The sequence below is a fragment of the Heteronotia binoei genome, chromosome 2 (genome assembly GCF_032191835.1).
Source record: "Heteronotia binoei isolate CCM8104 ecotype False Entrance Well chromosome 2, APGP_CSIRO_Hbin_v1, whole genome shotgun sequence".
Classification (NCBI taxonomy): domain Eukaryota; kingdom Metazoa; phylum Chordata; class Lepidosauria; order Squamata; family Gekkonidae; genus Heteronotia; species Heteronotia binoei.
This window is the reverse complement of record NC_083224.1, coordinates 160,193,507-160,205,675: the sequence shown is the minus strand read 5'-3', so window position 1 is coordinate 160,205,675 and position 12,169 is coordinate 160,193,507.

The window sequence follows — 12,169 nt, the reverse complement described above, 5'->3', positions numbered from 1 at the left end:
AACTGGATCCTAGATCTTAAATATATTTGCAGCTTGTTCCTGTGCATATTTAATTGGAAGCTAGTACCACTAAAATCATACTTACTCTCAAGCAACCATGAATGAGGTTTGCAAACTTAGGATGGGTTCATACCTATATTCTTCACGTTACTGCTGTATTTTATAAGCAGCAGCTAGATGTGACTGTATTGAAAAACATAACTGAGGAGATAGGAAAGTTTTATCTAGCTGTGGTTGTCTATTCACACATGCACATCCTTTTCTGGATGTGGCAGCTATCAAGAGAGGAACATACGTGTGTGATAGACACTGATGACTGACAGCTGAATGTGAGAGCTGACTCTTCCATTTTGTTGTATCAGGCTATATGGAAGTTCCGACTGTCATGCTGGATTTGTGATAGTCACTATATGAGGATTCAGTGATCAAGTGATAAGCTGCCTGTGTGAACTGGCCCTCTGTTAAACGTGCATTTTTGAATTGAAGCCAAGCACATTACTTGTTTTGAGCTATCTTAAGTAAATTGACTGTCTGGCAGGTAAGAAACATTTAGCACACTTGTGGAAGATGGGCATCCCTTTGAAATCAATGGGGTGTAATTGCAATTAACCATTCTTGTGATTAAGGTATAAACTGGCTTTGCTAAATCATGGAATAGGCCCAGTCATGAGTGTAGAGGCCTTGGATAATAAAATGCAAGAGGCCATGGATATATGTGCAGTTTCCAAAGCAAGCCAATAAGCTAAAAAAAAGTGGCACCGAACAAAGACCTGTTACATCAATGCTGATCAGAATCTGCAGTTTAGCATGTCATGGGAGAGCCAGTTTGGTGTAGTGGTTAAGTGTGCGGACTCTTATCTGGGAGAACCAGGTTTGATTCCCCACTCCTCCACTTGCACCTGCTGGCATGGCCTTGGGTCAGCCATAGCTCTGGCAGGGGTTGTCCTTGAAAAGGCAGCTGCTGTGAGAGCCCTCTCCAGCCCCACCCACCTCACAGGGTGTCTGTTGTCGGGGAGGAAGATAAAGGAGATTGGGAGCCGCTCTGAGACTCTTCGGAGTGGAGGGCGGTATATAAATCCAATATCATCTTCCTCCAAACAGAAGCTTAAATTCCCTTTATACTTACTGAGGAGCAAGACCCATTGAACAGAATGGGACTTACTACCCTAACCCTTCCTAGAATCAGGCTGGCCACTTAGGCTATCAGAAGGGGGAAGGCTGTATTTCATCAAGTGACAGTTGGGGGTGCCAGTTTTTAGGACTTCTCTGTTAAAATTGAGCTCAATGGACGTTGGAAGATGGAACTCTGCTTAGGATTGCAGTGCACAAGCAGCAACAAAAAACCCCAGATGATAAATAAAAGCTCTCCTTCAGCCTGCTTCCTGATATACTGTGAATGTCTTGCAGAGGCTATTTCATGTCAAAGAGCATTTGACAATGTAACCCACAATATGTTGTACCTCCTTGCCATCTGTGATTTCATACTTGAGGCAGACAGAGCCTCAGTTGGGATTGGGTCTTCCCTAAGCAAGTCTACTCAGAATCCTACTGGTCTATACAGTTGGGCTTACTCCCAGGAAAGTGTTCTTTGGGTGGCACTGCAAATTTATAAGCTGTTAGTTGGGGGCTAACTAGCAAATTCTGTAAGCACACACAAAACACATGCTGGGAATATTAATGAGCACCCAGGAGGTATTTCAAGAGCTTGGGAGCAAACAAGTTCCGTTTTTCCTGTGCTTCAAAATGTCCTTGTTCAAACTGTATCCAATAGGACTGGGTATAATTTTGTTGATCAAGCAAGAGTGGTTTCCTCTTTACAAGCTGTTATGCTTGATCAGTGCCAGGGTGCTGGGTGCTTGCAACTACAAACCAAATAAAAGGAAGTGCTTGAGTATAAACTGATTGTTATGTCATCACAAAAGGGTAGCTGTATTACCTTGCCCTACCAAAATAATACAAGGTACCTTAAAAGGAGGAAGAATAATAGGTTTTTATATTCCACTTATTTTCTACCCTAAGAAATCTCAAAATGGCCTACAATTGCCTTCTCTTTCTCTCCCCACAACAGTCATTTTGTGAGGTAGGTGGGGTTGAGGGAGTTCGGAGAGAACAATGGCTGGCCCAAGGTCATCCAGCAACCTTCAGGTGGAGGAGTGTAAACCTGGTTCCCCAGATTGGAATCACTCTTGCCTACTGCAAAATGCTGGTGTAGCTCAAAGGCTAACATTGAAATAAATATTGTAAAGGTGCTGCTGAACTTTTATTTTGGAAAGCAAATCCTACTGGACTGGGGTGGCAATCTGTTGGAATACAAGCTATGTACATTCATATTGTAACCTAAACTCAATTGTAAGCAGAATCTTTCTTTACCCACGAAAGATGTGAATACAACATAGGTCAGAAAGGATGTTAGGTGTGAAATGCTTTGATCTTATATGCAAGCTGAATTGCTCTTCTTCCTGGCGAAATGCTCTTTGGGAAGAAGAACTGTAAAACAAAGGGGTTGTAGCCATGTAGGACAGACATAGTTAGACTAGCTGGTATGCTAAATTATTTTTCTGTTTTATCCCAAGTACCCTATCCTGATGTTTTCTAGTAAACTTTATTTCTTTTGATAAGCTTAAGCCTTGACTCCAATTATTGCCACACCAAGCCTCTGAATTTAACATGTATTTCCCATCAAATTGGTAGCAGAGGATGGTTTATATTGGAAAGTGATTTTTTAAAGTCAGAACAGGCAGACAGTGAAAAGTATTTTAAAGTTACCATAAGCTGTTTGAAAAGACTGTATTTTTCGCTATTGGAAAGATTGAGAGGAACAAAGGACCCGCCAGGAGCCTAATCCCCTTGATTGATACCGCTGAATGAGAATCTGCATTTAAATTAGAAGCTGGAAGCACTGCATTCCTCAAGAGCCGCTTTCTCCTGCTGACCTGCTGAAGCCTGAATTCAAGGATGTCTGACATACAAGAGGAAAATCCTTCAACATCAGCTGTTGTAAGGAACGACGCCCAAGCAAACGCAGCGTGTCGTAAGTAATGATGTAATCAATGTTAAAATTCCATGCTTAAATGCAAGCAATTTTAGATTCTGGTCAATGAAAATGCAACTGTTCCTTCATGAAAAAAATTGCTATGAAGCAGTTTTCAATGAAAATAAGGATGAAATTATTATTTTGCACGATTATCTTTAATTGATATTAAAGATAATCGTGCAAAATTAATAATTCTGAATGCCATATCAGAACAGGAATCTATTCTAGTCCTGGATTGTGGCACAAGTGCAGAAATGTGGAAATTCTTAGAAAAGCAATCATTTAAGCCTTCTATGACTCAGAAAATATTTCTCAGAGAAAAACTGTACAGTTTTAAGATGAATGATACAGATTCAATGGCTACCCATCTGAATCAGATAATGGAAGTGGTTTCAGAGCATAAGAAAATTGGAGCCACAGTGGAAAATGAAGAAGTAATAGCTGCTTTATTTAAATCTCTTTCTAAAAGCTATAAAAGTACTGCATCCTTGTTGAGAATGAGAGAGAAACAGGAACTTGACTACATTCTGGAATACTTGAAAGATGAGGCCAGAAGGAGGGAACTTTTTGAAACTGAGAATAAGATGACTGTACTCAGAGTGCATCCTGGGGAAAATGAAATTATATGTCATTTTTGTGGCTTGAGAGGACACTATCAATATTCTTGTAGAAAGAAATTAAAACAAAATCAAAATGCAAATGCTTCTACTGGAGCAGCGACACCCAATGGGCAAGTGGAGAATAGCAACCAACAAAAACGTGGATTTAAATCTTCAAAGCCAGCAACCAGGGCTAAGAATGTGTGATAGGAATCCTACATATGCAATTACTGAATCAAATGCAAATCTTGAGAATCATTGGATGATAGATTCTGGAACTTATTTTCATGCCTGTAAAGATAAGAAATCTTTTGTGGAATTGGATGAAAACAACTGTCCTAAATTAGAGCAAGCCAATGGACAAATACTGAAAGTTGAAGGAAGTGGGACTGTAATCTTAAATGGTATGGATGAAAGTCAAGAAATTAAAAAGGTTACACTAACAGAGTTTGCATATGCCCCTGAGGCAGTCAGCAGCCTAGTTTCAATAAAGAGAATTATCAGAAGAAATCATGAGATTGTACTCAGAAAGGAAAATGGAAATATTGTTGATCCTGAATCTGGAACTGAACTTATGCTTGATGTAGTTGATGGTCTTCATTATCTAAAACTTGATGATGATAATGATGATGATATGCAAAGTGATGCTGAAAATATTTCTGATGTAACAAATGTTGTTGGGCCAGTGTATAATACAATGCAATCTGTAGGTAAGCATAAATCATGTCATCTTAAATGGCATATAACTATGGGGCACTGTAGTGTGCAAAGTGTGCAGAAACTGTTGAAAGAATGTAATGTTGATGTTATTGATTGTGATCAAATGCAATCTGGTTGTGATATATGTTTAAAGGCAAAAGGTACCGCCCCAAGATACACGGGCAAAAATACTGTACACAATGAACAATTTCTAGAGATGGTATTCTCAGATATTGCAGGGCCAATCAAAGAATCAGCTGGTGCAAGAAGGTACTTTTTAACATTTATAGAAGCTAAGTCAAGATATGTCTATGTCTACTTAGTTAAAAACAAAGATCAAGTATTTGACAAATTTAAATCCTATGTTGCTGCTGTGAGAAATAAATTTGGCAAAGTTCCAGAAGTATTGTTCACAGACAATGGAACTGAATACAGTAGCAGTGAGTTCCAAAGGCTTATGGAACAACAAGGCATTCAACATAAAACTACTACACGCTATTCACCACAGCAGAATGGTGCAGCTGAGAGACTGAACCATACAATTATGGAAATGGCCAGATCAATGCTAATGCAATATAGACTGCCAGATTATATGTGGGGTGAAGCCATAAATACTGCAGTTTATTTGCATAACAGAATTCCATCCAAAGTGACTAATAAATCGCCGTTTGAGATTTGGTATGGCAAACGACCCGGTTTGAAACATTTAAGACCTTTTGGTTGCAAAGCATACGCGTTTGTACCTAAGGAGAAAAGGGGAAAACTAGACCCCAGAGCAGAACTTGGTATACTTGTGGGCTATGCTAATGGTGGAAGAGGATACAGAATCTAGCCCCTAATGCACGTACTGTCAAAGAATGCAATGTGGTATATATAGATGGCAACAGTGTTTTGCAAGCTCCTATGCAAGCTGAATCCACAGTACAGAATCCTATAGAGGATGTTATCTTCAGTGAATTTGCTATTTGGCAACCTGCAGAGACCACCTGTGAGCAGGCAGGTCCACCTTCACAAGAAAGAAATGAATCAGAAGGGGAAGTAGGAAGTCCAAGAGAAGCAGAGACAAAAACAGGTTACTCACCTGTAATTGATGATCTTCGAGTGGTCATCTGTGCAGTCACACACATGGGTTTTCCCGTCAGGACGAACCCTACCTCGGAGATTTTAAAAGCTAGCCTAGGCGTTATTTTTGGCGCGCACTCCCTTTCGCTCTGGGGAGCAGGCATCCACTGCGCATGCCTGGAGCGAGAGGGAGGCGCCCCACCCACTCAGTTTCTTTCCCCGCCGCTGACATAGTAGATGAGCGGTAGTATAGGACCAGTAGCCAGCAGCGGGGACGGCTGGGCGGGCGTGTGTGACTGCACAGATGACCACTCGAAGATCATCAATTACAGGTGAGTAACCTGTTTATCTTCTTCGTGGTCTCTGTGCAGTCCCACACATGGGTGACTGATAAGCTGACCTGCAAGGTGGTGGGTGCTGGCACTAGAGTTGGAGAAAGAATAATGCAAAGGTTAGTGCAACACAGTCAGCACATAACAGGCTACAAGGCAAGCAATTACTCACCAAGCCGAGACCGCCTCCTTAGTCAAAGATGGAGCGGAGCACTGCCTGTCCGAAGGATGCATCTCGCCTAGCACGAACGTCCAAAGCGTAGTGCGTGGCGAAGGTCGAAGGGGAGGACCAGGCGGCAGTGGCGCAAATGTCCTCCATGGATACACCCCTGGCAAGGGCAGATGACGTTGACAAAGCTCTTGTGGAATGAGCTCGTATGGCAGATGGGACTGGTTGCTTTGCGAGTTTGTAGCACAGCTCTATAGCAGCAACCAACCATTTTGACAGTCTCTGTGTAGATATCTTTTTGCCCTTATTAAGGCGGCCGTAGGCCACAAAAAGTCTGGAGTCCGTACGGAACGATGCTGTTCTATCTATATAGTAAGCGAGTGCTCTTCTAACATCTAGACAGTGTAGAGCTTCTTGCCCCTTGTCCGTAGGACGTTGGAAAAAGGCAGGTAAGGTTGTGATTCTGTGTAAATGAAATGCGGAAACTACCTTGGGTAAGAAGGCAGGGTCTGGCCGCAACACCACCCTATCGTGGTGAAAAATGGTGTAAGGTGAGTCTGCTCTGAACGCACAAATATCACTTGCTCTCTTAGCAGAGGTGAGTGCGACTAATAGTGCCGTTTTCCATGAGAGAAGGTGAAGCGGTATCGTAGCCATAGGTTCGAAAGGCGGTTTTACTAGTTGGCTTAGCACTAGCGATAAACTCCAGCTAGGATACATTTGCCGCAATGGTGGGTGCAAATGTAAGATTCCTTTTAAGAAGGATTTCGCAGCAGGGTGTGAAAAGACAGTCCGACCCTGAACATGCGGGTGAAAAGCTGAGATTGCTGCAAGGTGCACCTTTAAAGATGAGTACGTGAGGCCCTTTTCTGACAAATGCAGTGTATATGCCAAGATTTGAGGTATGGAAGCCGAGAAAGGTCTGAAGTTATGCTTGTTAGCATAGATGGAAAATCTTTTCCATTTCATGGAGTATGACTTTCTCGTTGATGGTTTCCTCGCATTTAAGAGAACATGTCTTACTCCTTCAGGAAAGTCTGAGAACATATCCTCCAAGCCGTTAGGCGAAGCCTGTTCGGGTCGTGATGGAGAACCCTGCCGTTCTGCTGAGACAGGAGGTTCTGTGCTGGAGGAAAGTGATGGTAAGTATTTTTCGACAGAAAGAGGAGGGTTGTGAACCATGGCTGGCGTGGCCACCATGGCGTCACTAAAATGCAATCTGTGTTGTCTAGTTGAATTTTCTGTATGCATCGTGTTATCAGTGGGAAGGGTGGGAAGAGGAAGTGTAGTGGACCGGTCCATGTCTGTATGAAGGCATCCCCTGCAGACTGTTGTGAGGGCGGACCTCTCATAAAAAAGATAGCACACTGTGCATTGTCTGGTGCAGCAAACGCATCTATTGAGGGGGTTCCGAATTTCCGGAATACTGGCAGAAGATATGACCTGTGGAGGGACCACTCGTGGTCGTTGATGAGATATCTGCTCAGCCTGTCCGCTTGAGCATTTTGGACGCCAGGAAGATGTACCGCAGTGAGATGGATCTGGTGAGCAATACTCCAGTGCCAAAGGTGCATTGCTCTTTTGCAAAGACGGGTGGAAGCAGTCCCTCCTTGCCGGTTTATATAAAAAACCGTCGCCACATTGTCTGAGGCAATTTGTACATGTCGGCCTCGAAGAGATGGGAGAAACGATTTTAAAGCTCTGTGAACAGCTAGAAGCTCTAAACAATTGATGTGGAGCGACTGTTCGTACGGTGTCCATTGCCCCTGGACAGTGAGTATGTCGAGATGGGCTCCCCAGCCCCACCTCGAGGCATCTGTTGTAACTACTGCTGATGGGCTTGGCCTTAAAAATGGCATTCCTGCAAGCAGGTGAGCTCGTACTGTCCACCATTCGAGTGAGGGGAGGATGTGGTTTGGAACAGTGAGGATGGTTCTTTGAGACTGGCGTTGGGGCCGAAACGCACGGACGAACCAGATTTGCAGGGTTCGCATGCGTAGTCTTGCGTGTGTTAAAACTGCAGTCGTCGCTGCCATAAGTCCTAACATGCGCTGAATGTTGAAGGCCGTTTGTTTGGGTTGTTGTATTATTTGTGTGGCCAGTGTCTGAATGGAAGAAATCCTGTCTACAGGAAGGTATGCCTTGTGGTCCGTGGTGCACAAGCGAGCCCCTATAAAATGGATGTCTTGAGTTGGGGTCAGGTGTGACTTTTGATGATTGACCTGGAGGCCCAGTTCTGCTAAGAGCGCAAGTGTCATTGAAATGTCCTTCATCAACTGTGCCTTTGAAGCTCCCACGAGGAGCCAATCGTCTATGTATGGGTAGGTTGCAATTCCGCGTTGTCTGAGGTATGCCGCAATTACCGCCATACATTTCGTGAATGTCCGTGGTGCTGTGGAGAGTCCGAAGGGTAGGGCTCGGAACTGGTAGTGGTTGCTGCCCACGGCGAAACGCAGGAACTTTCTGTGGCATTGGTGTATTGTCAGGTGGAAGTATGCGTCCTGTAAATCTACCAGTGCCATCCAAGAGTTTCGGGGGATTAAGGGCAGAATCGATTGTAAGGTGATCATTCTGAATTTTCTGTGACGGATGAATTTGTTTAGGGCTCTTAGATCCAGAATCGGACGCTGTCCCCCATCCCTTTTGGGAACTAGAAAGTACCGGGAATAAAATCCGGTCCGATGGTACTGGTCTGGGACAGGCTCTATAGCCGCTTTGGCAGTTAAGGTGTCTATTTCTTCCTGAAGGGAAGGGGATGGTGGAGTTGAGACAAAATGATGTTTTGTTGGTGGTGTTTGAAACTCTATCGAGTAGCCTCTCAAAATGATGTTTAAAACCCATTTGTCCGTGGTTATTTGTTGCCAATTCTCGTGAAATGGAAGAAGTCTGGAAATGTGTTGAATTGGTAAAGGTAGGAAGTCAAAGAGACTGCTTTGATGAAGACGCAGCCTTTTTAGGTGGTTGTGGTCTCTGCTGTCTTTGGTTAAAAGATTGCTTCGGAGGAGGAGCCTTACGTTTCCAGTATTCAGATTGTCGAGGAGATCTGGAACGTTTAAACGGCGTTGGTTTCCATGGTCTGGGCTTATAGCTCTGCTGTTGTTGTTGTTGCGCTACTCCGAGCCTTTTTGCTCGTTTGCGGCTGTCGTCCACGGTGGTCAATATATCGTCTGTCGTTGCATTAAAGAGACCTTGGCCGTCGAAGGGAAGGTCTTCGATTTTAAACTTAAGATCAGGTTGCAACGAAGAGGACCGAAGCCAAGCGTGTCGTCTTAGGGCAATTGAGGCAGCCATCGCCTTTGAAGTGCACCCCACAGAGTGGCGGATAGTATTTATCTGTTGCTTTGAAACCCTGTTGAGCTCCTGTAGCAGCTTGTAGGCTTGTTTCTGGGAAGGTTCAGGTAGGGCAGAGACGAGCGTATTTAGTTGGGAGGAGATATTGTGGGTATACGCGGCGAAGTATGCTAAATAATTGTTGATTTTGGCATTTGCCGTAGAAATTGAATACATTTTCCTTCCCAGGGTGTCTAATTTCCTGCCTTCCTTCTCAGGAGGTACAGGGTGCCGAGTCTGTTTCGATTTAGAAGAAGAATGAACTATCAGAGAGTTCGGGGCTGGATGGCTAAATAGAAATTTCGACTCCATTGCTTGGATCCTGTAAAGAGATTCAATTCGTTTTGAAGTCGGGGGAATAGATGCTGGGTTGTCCCAAGCTTCTTTGATGGCCTCTAGGTGTACCGGTAACATCGGCAGAAAGGAACCAGCAGGTAAATCTGAGTGCACCAAGTCGTGTACCACGTCTGTTACCTTGGGTGCATCTGAGGTGAGGGTAACGTTAAGTGCAGAGGCCATGTTGGCAATCAAGTCCAAGTATGTCTTTGCCCCTTCGGAAGGTGACAAATCCGCGGGCTTGGCGATATCCGAGGCAGGGGATCCAAGGGACATCGACTGTATCGAGTCCGATGATTGTGCGTCGGATTCGGCATCCGAGTCAGGTTCGGGTGCCGGTGGGTCCGGTCTGGTTGGAGTCGTGCTTTTAGGTCTGGTTGGACTCGTGCCTTTAAGCTTAGAAGTCGAAGTGGAAGGAGTCGGAGATGGCTGTTTTGTTAGTTGCTTACTCCGTTGGACAGGAGTCGCTTCCTTGGATTGGTTCCTGTGGTAATCGGTACGGTACCGAGAATGGTGGTAGCCGCAACATGCATGGGAATCCATTGATGGAGACCTCGAAGCGTAGTGGCGTCGTCTCGGGGACATAGATGGAGACCGAGACCTCGGGTTGTAGCGATAGCGGTCCCTCCCCCTACTAGGGGACCTCTCCGGGAAACGCGTACGATGGTACCGATGTCTCTCGATGCTGGGAGACCTGGCTGGGAACCGATGGGTATCAAAGTACCTATAAGCGTCATGTCTGTATTGGATGGGATTCGACATATCGCGGAACGATCTAGGGTTGATGTGCTGTTGAGTCCACTGCAGCGGGTCTCGGATCTTCTCCAGCGAAGGGTCTGGTATGGATCCTTGTAGAGAAGGGGATCGGGACGGAATCGGAATAACCTCTTCCGTCTGCTGATGCGGTGATTCCGTAATCGGAGTGGTCACTTCCTGGGTATCGGTTCCAGGTGTGGAGGGCTCACATTGTCTGTCAGGCTCGTGGGCTTTTTGTTGTTCCGAAGAGTTGTTCGAGTCGGTAGGTTTTCTCGAGTCCTTCGGGTCGGTAGATTTCTTCGGGTCCTTCGGATCGGTAGGTTTCCTCGAATCCTTCTGGCCCTTCGGATCGGAGTGCTTGTGTTTCTTAGTGTGCTTCCCACTTTTCGTTTTAGTAGACGCGGCCGTTAGTTCTGACGTTCTCGCGCCGTCGCCGGCTTTTGCGGCATCGCCGGGCTTATGCTTGCTGGGAACAATGGCCACTGAAGCTGCCGACCGTGCGCCGTCTCCTTGGGGAGTCAGGAGGGGAGGCGACTTACTCACAGAAGAAGATTGAGACATTTCAGGGTGAAGCACAGACTCCATAAGATGGCTTCTTAGTCTAGCGGCTCTGTTTTTGCGCGCCTGTTTGCCGAATTGAAGGCAATGCGCACAGGCGTCCACTTTATGGGTTTCTCCCAAGCAGAATAGGCAAAGCGAATGTCCGTCTGAGGTAGGGATTTTCGCCCTACAACGCGAACACCTTTTAAAGGTTATTTTACTGTCTCTTCCTTCCATACGCCCGGGGGGGGGGGGGGAAGGGAGGTCTGAGGTAAAAGCGGGGAAGATATTTATGTTTTTTTTTTTTTTTAGAGAGTATAAGAATATAAGAAAAAATAGCTAGGGAAATAGAATAAAGAGGAAAAGTGAAGAAAAACGGAGGCTAGATGTTTGAGGTAAACGAGGAGCGCAGCGAGGTAAGACTATCCCGGGCGGCGGTTGGAAAGAAACTGAGTGGGTGGGGCGCCTCCCTCTCGCTCCAGGCATGCGCAGTGGATGCCTGCTCCCCAGAGCGAAAGGGAGTGCGCACCAAAAATAACGCCTAGGCTAGCTTTTAAAATCTCCGAGGTAGGGTTCGTCCTGACGGGAAAACCCATGTGTGGGACTGCACAGAGACCACGAAGAAGATCCACAGTTACTGTGAGAAAGTCAGCAAGGAGCAACAAAGGCATACCACTGCCAAGACTTGGAATTTGTGCAACAGTACAACCTGTCAAAGAACCCTCAACTTGGAAAGAAATAAATCAACTACCCGATCCGGAAAGAAAGAAATGGATGGATGAAATGACAAGCAAGCTTGGACACTTGCAAACTTACCTCCTGAAAGAACAGCTATTGGTTGTAAATGGATACTCAAAGTAAAATACAATCCTGATGAAAGTGTGGATCGATACAAAGCACGTTTAGTAGCAAAAGGATACAAGCAAGAACAAGGAATTGACTAAACAGAGACTTTTGCACCTGTAATAAGTCATGTTGTGTTCAGAATACTTCTGACAATTGCAGCCTCCAAAGGCATGCATGTTGAACACGTGTACATTAAAACAGCTTTCCTCAATGGAGACTTAACAGAGGAAATCTACATGGAACAACCTGAAGGATTTGAAGAAGTTGGAAAGGAAAAACTTGTGTGTAAACTTCAAAAAGGAATTTATGGATTAAAACAAGCTGCAAGAGGTTGGTCAGATAAACTGACAGAACTACTAAAGAAGCAAGGATTTCAACAAGGGAAATCAGAACCCTGTTTGTTTACAAGACTCAAAAATGGACAATACCAGTATATATTGACTTATATTGACGATCTGATTTTATG